This window comes from Tamandua tetradactyla, chromosome 13 (genome assembly GCF_023851605.1).
Source record: "Tamandua tetradactyla isolate mTamTet1 chromosome 13, mTamTet1.pri, whole genome shotgun sequence".
Taxonomy (NCBI): Eukaryota; Metazoa; Chordata; class Mammalia; order Pilosa; family Myrmecophagidae; genus Tamandua; species Tamandua tetradactyla.
This window is the reverse complement of record NC_135339.1, coordinates 14,961,411-14,975,109: the sequence shown is the minus strand read 5'-3', so window position 1 is coordinate 14,975,109 and position 13,699 is coordinate 14,961,411. Positions and strand designations below refer to the sequence as shown.

General features: G+C 40.2%; 1 long non-coding RNA gene across 7 annotated transcripts in view; it reads left to right on the top strand.

Annotated features, from left to right (window-relative positions):
• The window catches only part of LOC143653029 (uncharacterized), an 87,053-nt gene that overhangs the window by 37,056 nt on the left and 36,298 nt on the right, over positions 1-13,699 (top strand). For 5 of the 7 annotated variants that reach the window (XR_013161037.1, XR_013161040.1, XR_013161039.1 and 2 more), the window contains exons 3-4: positions 2,998-3,090; positions 13,343-13,451. The exons of 1 other annotated variant lie outside the window; for it this stretch is intronic. This is a non-coding gene — a long non-coding RNA (uncharacterized LOC143653029). Of the gene's footprint in view, positions 1-1,446; positions 1,513-2,997; positions 3,091-13,342; positions 13,452-13,699 lie in introns of all 7 variants that reach the window. One more of the 7 variants, XR_013161035.1, reaches the window with a different exon arrangement.

Here is a 13,699-nt window from a genome sequence, read left to right as displayed (position 1 = left end):
AAGGTAAGCAAAGCTTCCTCCAAGGGGCCAGTATTCTGACTGTGAGCCCAATGTCTGCTATTATCTTTGAGGGCTTTTAAAACCCTGGTATGATGTGTGGGTTTGTAGATAGACATGTCAGGTTTTAAATATCCCAGAGTGCACTGGGTTATGGTCCAGACATTGTTAAAACAATTGAATGCCTGACATGAGGATGACAGGTGGTATTTGACCATCTAGAAAGCAAATGACCTCTCTGGACTTCCACAAATAAACTCACAGCTTTTAGGGGGACACAAAGATTTCCAGTCAGCTGAGTTTAGGCTACTTATACCCCGTATTATGCCAGAACCATCTTGGGCCATGTTGAGACTTTGGTACTGGAGAGAAAAAGGACCCAATTTATAAAGTTGAGTTAACTCACAGAATTTGTGGTGTGGGCTTCTTTTTACAGACGGTTTTGAGATTTCACCATTGGGGTGAGATGTTATATAGTAATGTCCTTTCCACATTTGCCTTGGGCCATCGATGGATGTACTCAGTACATGAATCTCCCTGGATGAATGTAGCGTATATTGACTGAAGTTGACAAACTTTTAAGTAGTTAAAGATATTCTTTATTGTATGCTTATATTACGGTTGATTGTAATTATCTTCCAAGATCCAAGCTGTGTTATGAAGGGGTCTTTGTTTCACAAGAAAGGTGGCATCAAGCAAGAGGTTGGACCACAGGGAGGACTTAAGAAATACAAAGCCAGTTTATGGCCCAGTTAGAAATAGGATTTAGGCTACAGCAAGGAAAGGTTCCACTTGTTATGTCATGTGTTAGCAGAGACCCCTCTATGGGGAGCTTAAATTTAATTTCCAGTTGGGACAGAAGCAGAACTTGGGAAAGGTTATTTAAGGAGAGGACAGAATATGAGTTGAGGCAACTGTGGGGATTCAGATGATGTATCTAGCAGTCTTGTAAGTTTTCCCCAGTGGCTACTGCCTGTGATAGTTTTGTATTAATGATTTAATTTTCCTCCCTTCACTGACCTACAGGTGGCACGAATTAATAACATAAGTACCAGAACCAATATTATAAAAATAGATGACATTTTCTATTTTAACTGACTACAGTGAGAAGGGTTTAATACATCAGGTAATTGAAAAAATAAGTAGACCAGCAAACACAGGTACACTAAGGCACCAAGTTTCAATTATTACTTATCTTGTAAGGTCAGCCATTGGCTCACAAGAGTACTCTGAGGGTGAAATGTACTGCTGATTCCTATTGTCTGTGAATATCGTTTTTGTTTCCTCCATGGTTCCTGCAGACTGGCGTGGGATAGTCCAGGCTCATTTCACTTGGGAATGATGAACCCATGCAACTTGCCATGCAGGTTAACTTGGGCAACAAGTAGGACTTCATAGGGGCCACTCCACTGGGGCCTTGATTGATCCTCTGGGCCTTGACTCTTCCAGGTTTTGAAGAGCACCGAGTCCTCTGGACCTATACAGTGAAGAGGCACATCTGTGGGAAACATAAAGGTGACTTGAAGCACATTGGTGACTAGAAGATAGCGTAGCACCTAAAGATTGTACACACTTTACAGGATAGCTCCTTTACAATATGGCTATTTTCCAGATTATAATAAACCTTAGTTTTAAGGAACAATCTCCCATATACCATTTCATAGGGGCTCAATTGGTGTTTGCTTTTGGGGGCTACTCTTATTTTGAGAAGTGCAATTAGCAATGCTTTGTCCCATTTTAAGTTACTTTCCTGGCAGATTTTGACATCTTCTTTAAGGTCTGACTCATCGTTTCTGTTTTCCCTGTAGATTGTGGTCTCCATAAATTATGCAGCTTCCACTGTATCCCCAGGGCTCCAGCCAGCTCTTGGGTCACCTTAGCAAGGAAGACTTCCCCACTGTCACTCTGTATATTGGATGGCAGTCTGACCAAGGAATACCATTTGGTAACGAGAGACATGCTCTTGTTACTTCTGAGGCTTTTCCTGTTACATAGGGAAAAGTTTCTCTCCATCCAGAGAAGGTGTCCACAAATACTAGTAGGTATTTAGAGTTTTCTCCAACCTTGGGCATGACAGTAAAATCTATCTGCCAGTCCTCTCCTGCTTCTGTTTCTCTCATTTTTACTCCTTTTATAGGAGTAAGGGTCCTGCTATGGGGCATTTCTGGTGCAGAGCATGCACTTTTGGACCATATTTTTAATTATCCTCTGCATGTTTGTGTCAATGTGAACTTTTTTAGCCGTTGGTACATGGCGTCCCTCCCATAATGGGTTCCCTGATGTAAATGTGTGATAATTTCTTCCTTTAAATGTTCAACTACTAGTATAATTCCTTGTTAATTATACATCCATTCTTCCTTGGTAGCTCTTATAAGGCTTCACAAAGGTTTGAAGATCTATATAAAATCTCTAACCATCAATGGAGTCTAAATCCATTGCTGAATATTGGGGTTTAAATGAATCAAAATTCAGGCTAGGTATCAAGGCCAACCTATTGTTGTGTGGCTTTCCCTCTGTTCTAGTTTGCTAGCTACCGGAATGCAATATACCAGAAAAGGAATGGCTTTTAAAAAAGGAAATTTAATCAGTTGCTAGTTTACAATTCCAAGGCTGAGAAAATGTCTCAGTTAAAACAAGTATATAGAAATGTCCAAGCTCAGGTATCCAGGGAAAGATACCTTGGTTCCAGAAGGCTGGTGAAGTTCAGGGTTTCTCTCTAAAGTGGAAGGGTACGTGGTGAACACAGTCAGAGTTTCTCTCTCATCTGAAAAGGCGCATGGTGAACACGGTCAGGGTTCCTCTCTCATCTGAAAGGGCCCAGGACGAACACGGCATCATCTGCCAGCTTCTTCTCCTGGCTTCCTGTATCATGAAGGGAGGGAGGCATTTTCCTTCTTCATCTCCAAAGGTCCCTGGCTGGTGGACTCTGCTTCTTGTGGCTTTGTCATTCTGCTCTGCTCTCTCTGAATCTCTTTCTTGAAAATGTTTCCTCTTTTGTAGGACTCCAGAAACTAATCAAGACCTACCCAAATGGGTGGAGACAAGCCTCCACCTAATCCACTTTAACCACTCTTGATTAAATCACATCTCCAGGTAGGTGATCTAATTACAATTTCAAACATAATACTGAATAGGGATTGGAAGAAATGGCTGCCTTTACAAAATGGGATTAGGATTAAAATATGGCTTTTCTAAGGTACATACATCATTTCAAATGATGTATGTACACACCCTCCCTAGCTACTTGTTTAGCAGTCTGGTTTGCTAAATTGTTTCCTTTTGGTGTCCAGCTATTAGTTCTTTGGTGTCCCAGCAATGGACAATTACTACTTCTTGTGACAAGATAATGGCTTTAGCAGGGCTAGTATTTGACTTCTGCATGTTTGATTCCTTTCTTCCTAAGGCTAATAATTCTCTTTCCAAATAGCTCCACATGCATTAACTGCCGCACAGGTATATTTCAAGTGTGCATAGATTGTGATCCTTTTTGCTGTTCCCAAATGCAGAGCTCTAGCAAGAGTTATAAGCCTTTGCACTGTCATACCTGGGAGAAGTGTATTTGCCTCTAAAACTTCTTGGAGAGTCACTGTAGCATACCCAGCTCTTTGGAGTCCCTGGTACGTGGAGCTGCTTCCATCAGTGAACATTTCTAAGCCTGGTTCCTCTAGGGGTTTGGGTTGTGAGGTCTAGTCAGCTAGAGTAAACTTTCTCAACTATTTGTATACAATCTTGGATAGCTTTTCCTGCATGCTGGGAAGTAGGGTGGCAGGGTTTAAGGAAGAGACTGCCTTCAATTTCACATTGGGATTATCCAAAAATATGGTTTGACACTTGCCTTGCCTCCTGGAGGTAAGCCAATATCTCGTTTTCTGTTCAAGAAGGGGTATCACACAGTGAGGTGTGTGCACTGTGGTTGGTTGTCCCAGAGTACACTTTTTGGCTTCCTGTAATAGGTCACAAGTAGCAGCTGGCTCATAGGCATACTAGGCCATCCTTGAGTTACTATATCCAGTTGTTTGGAAAAATAAATGAGAGGCTTTGTATATCACCTAAATGCTATGTATATCACCCAAGGCCTATTCCTTGTCTTCTGTGCATCAACAAATTGAAAAGTTTTCTCATGTCTGGGAGGCCAAGTGCCAGTATTGTTAAGAGTTTTTTCTTACTAGTGTGGAACGCCTGCTATTGCATGCATTAGTCTAGTTGAAGTACTCATTATATTCTACTTTAAGGGCTTCATATAAAGGTGTGGCTGTAAGTCCAAAATTTGGCATCCAAATACAGCAAAATCTAGCCATTCCCAGAAACCCCTGAAGTTGTCTCTTGGTGGCTGGTGCAGCTATTCTAGCTAACCCTACTCTCCTATCTTAAACTGTCAAAAGGCAAAAAAAATTTTTACTAGCCCAAGACATTTCACAGTAGGTTGTATGATTTTGGGTCTTTTTCTTAAAGACCTCATATCCTTGGTTTGTCATTAAGTGGGATAAACAAATTATTGTCTGATTTAGAGTTTGCATCACAATGCTACAAATTTCTTTTGCAAGTTGTTATTTTGATATAAAGATATAAAAGACTGAACATATGGGATGTCATCCCATTTTCCCTCCCTTTTGCAAAGCAAATATAATTGCAGGATGGGTCTTATAATTTAAGTTCAGAGTTAGGAGAGCATTCTGATCCAAAGCTTTCTTGGTGGTACTGGCAATTAGGATATTGCTACATAGTGTAGTAAAATCCCTTCCTAACGTTGGAATTCCTTAAATCTTTAGTTAGCATGTCTCTGAATATAGTGGGGGCACTTTTGAATCCTTGTGGGAGTACGGTCCATCAGTATTGTTGCTTTACATTTGTCCTGGGATTTTCCCACTCATAAGCAAGCAGTTTTTGTAATTCTGGACTCAGAAGTGAGAGAGTATCTTTTAAATCTAAAACTGTGAACTAACATAAGTTTCCTGACAGAGTAGTGAGCAAGGTATAAGGATTCGATACCACTTATGAATATCTTCCACTATTGATTAAAGGCCCTTAAGTCTCATACAAAGTGGTACTCACTAGTACTGGTTTTCTGTACTAGTAAGAGAAGTGTATTATATACGGTTGTATCAACCGATATCTGAGAAAGACATCTGGTAGGGGTTTGATGCTTTCTCTGGCATGCTTTTTGAGAGGATATTGTTCTAAATCAGGAATTTTCCTGTCAGGCTGGAGTTTTACTTGAATTGGATCCACTGTCCTGGCACCTCATTAGTCCATACCTCTGGCCTTACCCAGAGTAAAACCTCTGATAGTATGTCTCCACCCACTTGTAGCGGGACAGCCTGGAGAACGTAAGCTTGTTCAGGAGGAACATCAATGCTTAATTTTTCTGATGAAAAAGTCACGTGTGCATTTAGTTTGGTCAGTGAACCCCATCCCATCAATGGTATGGGGCATTATGGCAAATAGAGAAAACTGTGTTTGAGGGGTTGTAGGAACGATGTCTGGGTTTTTCCCCCCAATATTCTAGTGATAGCCATAGTTGATGGGTTTTCATTTAACCCTTTGTACTTCTTGGACCTTCTTTAAACAAGCTCCTTAGACTCTCTTTTGCATCCCTGTCATACATTCTGTGTCTAACTTGGCCCAGGCCCCAGGGTCATTCAGGTCCCAGCTCGTGTCTACTCCACAGACTGCTTGTACCACTGACATTCAGATTGTATCGTTGGGTTGCAGTGAATGCAGCCTGTTGGTCTCCCATCTCCCAATGAGCCTTTTTAAAAACCATTTTGTACTTGACTGTGATGAAGGTGTTTATGACAGTCTGAATATCTGCCGAAATGGGGTTTTGTGTAGCTAAGATGGACGTGAAGTGACTTTCCATCCTTTCAGGGTTATCTCAATAAGAGCCCATGTTATCCTTCCCCTTGTACAAGTCAGAAGTGGAGGAGGGAGAATGCACATATATAAACCCTCTGGGACTGCTTTGATCATCTAGTCCTGCAGGAACTTGAGTATAAATTTCCCTACTTGGGCTCCCATATTTCCCACTCAGGGCTCTACTGAGAACCCTGGGAGGGGGAGACCATTCCTTTCTGTGTGCCAGGTAAAGGAGGATACAATTTTGAACTGGTGGCCTCAGGAAGGTTAAGAGGGGTTCTCCCATCTCCAAAGTATGGCAGTGGTGCCAAGGGAGACATTAAGCAGGATAAACTTCAGTTGGAGTCTGGTAACACAGGGTTAGCTGCAGGTTTCAATGAGTCTGAAAACACTGGTTTTGCCAGCTTTTCTTGAGTTCCCTCCCTCTGGATCACAATGTTACATTTTTTCTGCAAGTTCTTATTTTGCTATAAAGACATAAAAGACTGAACATATGGGATCTCATCCCACTTCTCCTCCCTTTTGCAAAATAAATATAATTGCAAGATGGGTCTTAAAATTTAAGGCTCCATTCTCTGGCCAGTGTTCCCCTGGGGGCCAGACCATATTACAAAAGAATTCCTTTCTTTTCCTTCTCATAGGCTCACAGCTGAACATAGACCAATTTTGTAAAATACATCCCAAAGGACTGCGGTCAGGTATTCTATTGGCATTACCCATGGTGATAATTCTGACTGTGAGCAATGGACCAAAACAACTTATACCCTAAGGTGATGTTTAAGTGTTTTGGCCAGGGTTTTGTTTTACAATATGCCCTGCATGGGATACTCATTTTACCTGATGGACAACCTGTGCTTTAGTTGCCCCACCCATGACCAGGCACAGCTAGTTGCATGGAAATTGTTTTAAGGGTGGTAAGGGACTTATTGCCAATATTGCCTATCTGTGCCCACCTTATCCTAGTAGGAACTTTGTTCTTTTGAAGCTGAGGCTTCTCATTAAAAGGTGTCTGGTATTCTTGTAGCATTTAACTGCCCAACTCATGCCCACTGATAGTGAATTTCAATTGCTCACAGACAGGACAGAATTTCTATTTTAAACTAAAGTACCATGAAATTTTCTAATTTAGAGTAATCCAGATCTTTGAGTATCTTAGAATTCAAACTCCACCCAAAATTACCTTTTAATAGGGCACTTGAACCCAAAGGCAGACCTTACCCTAAAGAGTGGAACTCAAACCCACAGTCCTATGAATATCTCCATGGCTTAATTTTCCTATGTTGTTTTTTAATTCTTGGTACTAGAATCCAACCAGAGGTATACCTCTTAATAGCTGACTCATAACTCCCCAAGGCAGGACCTTACCCTAAAGGGTGGAACTTGAACTCACAATCCTATGGGGCACAGACAAAAGAGAATAGGCACTCATGAGGTTACTCACCCAGTTGTCTATTTCCAGAACTGCTTCTTTCCTCACAATTAATGTAGCACCAAATGCTGGGGCAGGATGTAGAGAGCCATGATCAATCTAGGTGGCCACTCAAGTTTGGTAGGAACAGGGCCTAAACTCCCCTGGGGCTACAGTGCCTCATGCAGATACCATCTGGGTCACTAAGAGTGTTGCCAAGCAAGGCTTTGCTACCCAATGCACATAGGAGTCATTTCTATGACACTGGGATTTGCAGAAAAGATTTACTATGAGGTCAACCAACAAGATGACAGGAGGCAAGACTCAAATCTGTCTCCCTGATTTGAGGGCTAAGGGAGATATTATTAAGGTAGGAGATGTGTGTTGCTATGGGGAAGGTTAATTTAGTGTGGTTTGGTTGGATTTCCCTCGTTAAAGTACGTCTCACATTGGATTTGCTTTCGATGCCTCTCAATTCAGGCAACTTTACTCCAAGGAAGATGATTTTTTTGTTCCTGGTGTCTTGGAGGTTATTGAAGGATGCCAGCCCATATTTCTGTGCATGTTCAAGTTATATAACTTTGAGTTGGCCACCTGAAAAACAAGCTTAAGAAGAAAAGAGTCACATAGGAAAAGTAACAAAAGTACAGATAAGTGAAGATGCTACTAAGTGGTTCTGGGTGCTTTCAGTATTGCACAGTAAATTCTCCAGGTAATGGAATGCTCTTCATTAAGAGGTAGAGGTCCTATATTTCTGTGTGTTCTCCTACTCTTGGGAATCAGGCTTAATCCCTTTGCCTCTCCAAGACTCTTTTTTTCTTTTTATTTTCTCCCTTGCTTCCTTTGTGCTGAGGTCCCTCCTATCTATCAGAGACTCAAAATCCTGCACTGAATTTCAAGACCAGAAGCAAAGGAAATATCTTTTTCTTTGGCCAATATCACAAGCTCTGGGTCTAATAGGAAATGAAATACAAAAGGCAAAAAGAGCCTAAACACTTTTTGGTGCATACTATGTTGTGTAGATGTTCTCACCTTCTTAAGTGAATAGGCCTGACAACTGGATCTGAGGTAAAACTGGTAATACAGTTTGGGGGAAAGACTCTTGGGGAAAGAGACTGGAAGAGTGTCAGAAATTTCCAGAATGTGCTTTCATTACAATACTTTCCAAACCCTGTTAATCATTCTGTATTCATCTGAGACCACTACGATAGGAGATGAATGCTTTCAAGGCCTTTTCTTGGAAGTTGCTATCAAATGCTTCTGGAATATGACCAAAACTGCTTAAATTAATTTTATTTGAATGTTGGTTTGTACACTGAGCCAAGAAATCATGACCTATTCCATTTATCAATCTTAAAGAACACTGTCCAAATAAATTTAGGCAAAAGTACCCTAAAGGACAGCAAAATCCAATGGCCGCCTTTCTAGAGATATAAAATTCTCCATATTGATCCCACCATATAAAATTAACCATTGCAACTACTCCTTTCCCATGTTGGTTTCTTGTTTCCTCAAGTAAACCAATAAAAAATTTCCAAATGTGTGCTAAAATATCTCACTTCCCTACTCCTTTTCCTCTTCAGGCTCAGCAGGGGTTACTTACCCTCTAATTTCTTTTATCATTCTCTTCCTTCTAAACTGCTGAGGCAGCATAAGGGCCTAAAAGAATATTATGCCAACATTCAAAACCTATTATACTTCCTGTTGAAGATGAATTACTGATCATAAAATAACAAAACATAAACAAAGGACAAAAATCCTCAAAACCCGAGCACGCAGCATACAACAGGTAACCACCGTTGTCCTTAACATTGCGTTAAACCAGGAAAAGTACAGCTTCTAGAGCATACTACATCTCAAAATGTAGACCCTTTGCTTCCAGATGCAAACACTGGCAGATATTTATTGTTAGAAGGGGAAAGACTGGAGGCAGAGAAAATGGAGAAGAGAAAAAGGAAGGTTAGAGAGTTTCAGTTTTTTAGAGCGTTGGTCAATTTCTTTCAGTTTCCCAGACTCTACCATCTGTGAACTTAAAACTCAATTCCAAGAAGTCTCCCACTGAGATGTAATAATTGGGAAAACAAAGTTTCCATATCAAGGAAGGAAAACCTTCTGTCCAAGCATACGCCTTCTCTTTGAGAATCTGTCTCATCACAGTTTAGAGATTCTACTCTCCATTCCTACAATTTTCTTGAGTAGTCCATCTTATTTTATTTTGGTCTATATACTTTCCATTCCTCCTTTTGTGCATCTTTTCCCTCCTATTGATACATTTTTGCCTCTGCAATTCCAATCCTATTATTTGGAATTTTTCCAAGATCACAGTCTCAGTTGTCCTGAGAGCAGAAGTTCTCATATTAAAAAAAAAATGACTGATCTATATAGCAAATTCATGACCCTGCATTGTCATGATGTCAGTCCTTCATCTATGGCTAATAAACAGATTAATGAGGAAAAGGTGAAACAGCAAAAAGTTTTCATCCACCAGTGCATGGTGTCAACAAATAGTACACAAAGTCTTGTTTACCTAAGTGACTTATTTTCCCCACTTTATTTGTGAGTCTCTTACTCTTCATGGCCACTGACCACTGGCTATGATGCGTTTCTTGCTATATGAGTTTCCCTACAAGTTTTTCCTAGCCTTGGAAATTAATGCATCATGATTACTATATCAGTTTCCTGCATTTTAATCTCTTGTCCATAAAATCACCTCAGTTTTTCAAATGACCTCAGATATTAGCTGTAATCATATAATGATACAGTTACACTTATAGCCCACCTGCTTGGAAGCCTGTCTTGCTCAAGATCTTGAGGGATCCATGCAGAAACCATTCAAGGCAGAAACACATTATTGCTCATTAAGGCTTAGTTATATGTTTGGCCTTCTAATGGAGTGAAGGATGACTTTGCCCTAGTCAAAAGATGAAGGATCTAGGTCCAGCTGATTGAACCAGCTCTGTGGGAAACTGAGACACAGCCCTCCTCAAAGGAATTCTATGTGGAAGACATATAAAGCTTTTGCTCTACAAAGTACTGTTCCCTAAAATGATACCATGTGCTAGTAATTGTTGGTTCATGCCTATCTCTCATTCATTAACTGATCAGCATTAACTAAGCATTCCCCCATTGTTCCAAGGCATAAGAGATAGAGCAGTGAACAAATCACATTGTCTATTCCCATGCAATTTATATTCTGAATAAGACAGACATGAAACAAATTTGCAAGCAAATTCATAATTATAAAAATGCATAACTAGGGGGAGGTGCAGTGGTGGCACAGTGGCAGAATTCTTGCCTGCCATGCGGGGGACCCAGGTTCGATTCTCGGTGTCTGCCCATGTATTAAAAAAAACATGCCTATCTAGGGTGGGCAACAGTGGCTCAGTGGCAGAGTTCTCGCCTGCCATGCCAGAGACCTGGGTTCTATTCCCAGTGCCTGCCCATGTAAAGTAAATAAATAAAAATGTATAACTAACATTTAATTAATAATTAATAGTTGGGCTGGGTCTCTGAAGAAAAGGTAAACTTCATGGATAGCAGTTTTGAGAGGGTAACTTGCTTCGATAGAGAAAGATTCACTGGTGAAGTTATGTTTCAGCTGAGGCATAATAAATTTTGAAGTATCTGGTTAATGCAGGGAAGGAAGGGTCTTCCACGCAAAGGGAACAGTACATGTAAGGTCCGGGTTCCACTGCCTCCTTAGAGGTTAAAGTGCATGGTCAGCAGCTCCTCTGAAAATTTAGCCCTTTGTAAAATCCATTTGGGTCCTATCAAGACCTGCCAATATTTTTTAAAAGTATTTACAACTGCAGGTCCAATTCCTGTTGGCCTGACCTAGGTGGACATCTTAGTTAGGTAAAAGAAGAAAAAGCACACTCACTCTCTGTCTTCCAGAATTCCAATAAACTCTTGGCTCTGAGGGAAAGTCTCTCCTCCCATTCTCAATAGGCTTTTAAACATTATGAATCAGTTCCTTCCTTCCTTTTTCATTCTCTCTCTCCTTTTTTGAGGGTATTGTCAAGTGGGCAGGATGCATTGGGATTGTCATCTTTAGAAGCGTCCTAAATATCTTCTGAATGTATTCATTTTTTTTTCACCTTCACCACCATCGTCCTGGTTGAAAACATTGCTACTTCTGCATGAGTGTCCTTACTATTTCTTTTCTCCTTTCATTCTCTGCCTCCCTGAAGCTACTTTAATTTTTTTAAAAATTCACATCTGACCATATCACAGCACTATGTAAAATCCTATAGGACATGGCTTTCACAGACTGCTTCAGTTTCTACCAGCACTATTCAATTCCTTAATCACTCTGTCGTAGAAGGTGCTTTTCAATATCTGGGAGAAGCTATGTTTTCTGCTAACTCTAGTCATCGTCACACTATGGTTTGCCTCTGCTCAGATTATAAAATAGGGTATATTCTTTCTACCTATCCATCCATTGCTTTTACTCTCTCCTATATATAGGTATATACTAGGGAAGCCTAATTTCATTTTTTTGGTCAGGGAAATTTTCCTTCAGAGAGACATGAAGTCTAGGGATTAGTGATAGGAGCTTTACAGGCAGATGGGGCATATTCTAAGGTGAGAGGCTATATTTACCAGATGGCACTTCTCTAGTAAGTGTCTGAACGTATCAGTAAAGTCACGTTAAGGTCACGTTAAGGATTTTAGTCTTCATCTTAAGAACACTTAGAAGCCACTGAAGATGAAGAAAAATGACCATTGGCATTGCTCTCATTTCCCAGGAATTGTGATGAATGTGCAAACCCAGGGCCAAATGTTATTACTTACCTATATTTTATGTTGAGAGATCCACAGAGCTGAAGAACCCAGCAGCCTCACCATTCAGTCTGCTGAAAGGTATCAGTGTGAAAATAAGCCCTAATGCCAGCCACAGCAAATACTACAGTAAAATAACTGAAACAGGAAGGAGGTGTTTGTCCCTTATGACCCAGCATTATCCATGGGGAGAGTGTATGGGGATTTACTTCAAGAGAATGATTTTTAGACAGTGGGTATGTGAGTTGCTAGGGAGGTCAAGAACTGCCTACAGGAAGAGAGGAATGATGTTTTTCTCTCCAACTGTTAGTTTGAAAAAATGTCAACCCCAGAAAAGTTGCAAGAATTATACGATGAAATTATGTATAGCTTTAACTTAGATTGATCAGTTGTCAAAATGTTACCATATGGTTTCTCTCTTTTTCTATAAATATATTTGTGAGAATATTTATGAATGATTAGAATTAGTTGAGAGTTAGTAGTGACACTTCAGTATAAAATTCTTCAGTATGTATCTCCTAAGACAAAGGACATTGATTGATATTATCATAATACTAATAGTCACCCTTAGGAAATTTAATAATTCAAAAATACTTTTCTTTCAGCATAGAGAAAGACCCAAAGGCTGATACTTGAGTTACTTACTAGTGAGAAAAAAATTTAAATATATTATAGATGGCTGTGCTGGGTTGAAACTATTATGTACCCCAGAAAAGCCATGTTCTTTTGCCTAACCCAATATTGTGGATGCAGACTTATTGCTTAGGGTGGGGCCTTTGATTAGATTGTTTCCATGGAGATGTGACCCATCCGATTTTGGGTGGGACCGTTTGATAAGTTGGTTTCCATGGAGATGTATCTCCACCCATTCAAGGTGAATCTTAATCCACTTACTGGAGTCCTTTAGGATGGAACCATTTGGGGAAATGCTCAGGGCTGACACAGAGATGTTTGGAGATGCAGAAAGAAATGGCCCTAGGCAAGCTGTTTGAGACCAGCAGCCAAAGGATCAGCATGCTAGCTATGTACTTTCCCAATTGAGAGAGTTGTTCCAGACAACATGAGCTTTTCTTGAGTCATGGTATCTTTCTCTGGATGTCTTAGAACTGAAAAATTATAACTTCATAAATTCCCCTTGTAAAAGCTGACCCATTTCTGGTTTATTGCATCCTGGAAGCATTAGCAAACTAAAACAATGACTTTCAGCTTTAGTTTTGTGTTTTCTTATCCAAAATGTTTACAATATATGTATTACTTATTCAAGTGAAATAAGTTCTGTAACTTGTTTTGGTTTGCTAGTAAATAGCCAGGAATCATTGGAATAACTGTTTGGGGAACTTCTGCGACCAGATTCACATAATATACCAGCCTGGTATGGGTGAAAGGACTGAGATCACAGCCCAGAACTGTAAGTAAATTCTTCCACCCTGTGGAATTGTTGCCCCACCTCCCAGTGGCATGACAGACTATCTTGTTTGATTCTCCCCTCGTGGGAAACAAAAACCCTCTGTTTTAGTTTGCTAAGGCTGCTGGAAGGCACCATACTAGAGATAGACTGGCTTTGCTAGAGAGATTTATATAGTTACAAATTTATAGTTCCTTGGAGGAAAGTAGATGGTTTTCCTCTAGGTATGTCTATCATGTGGGAAGGTATTC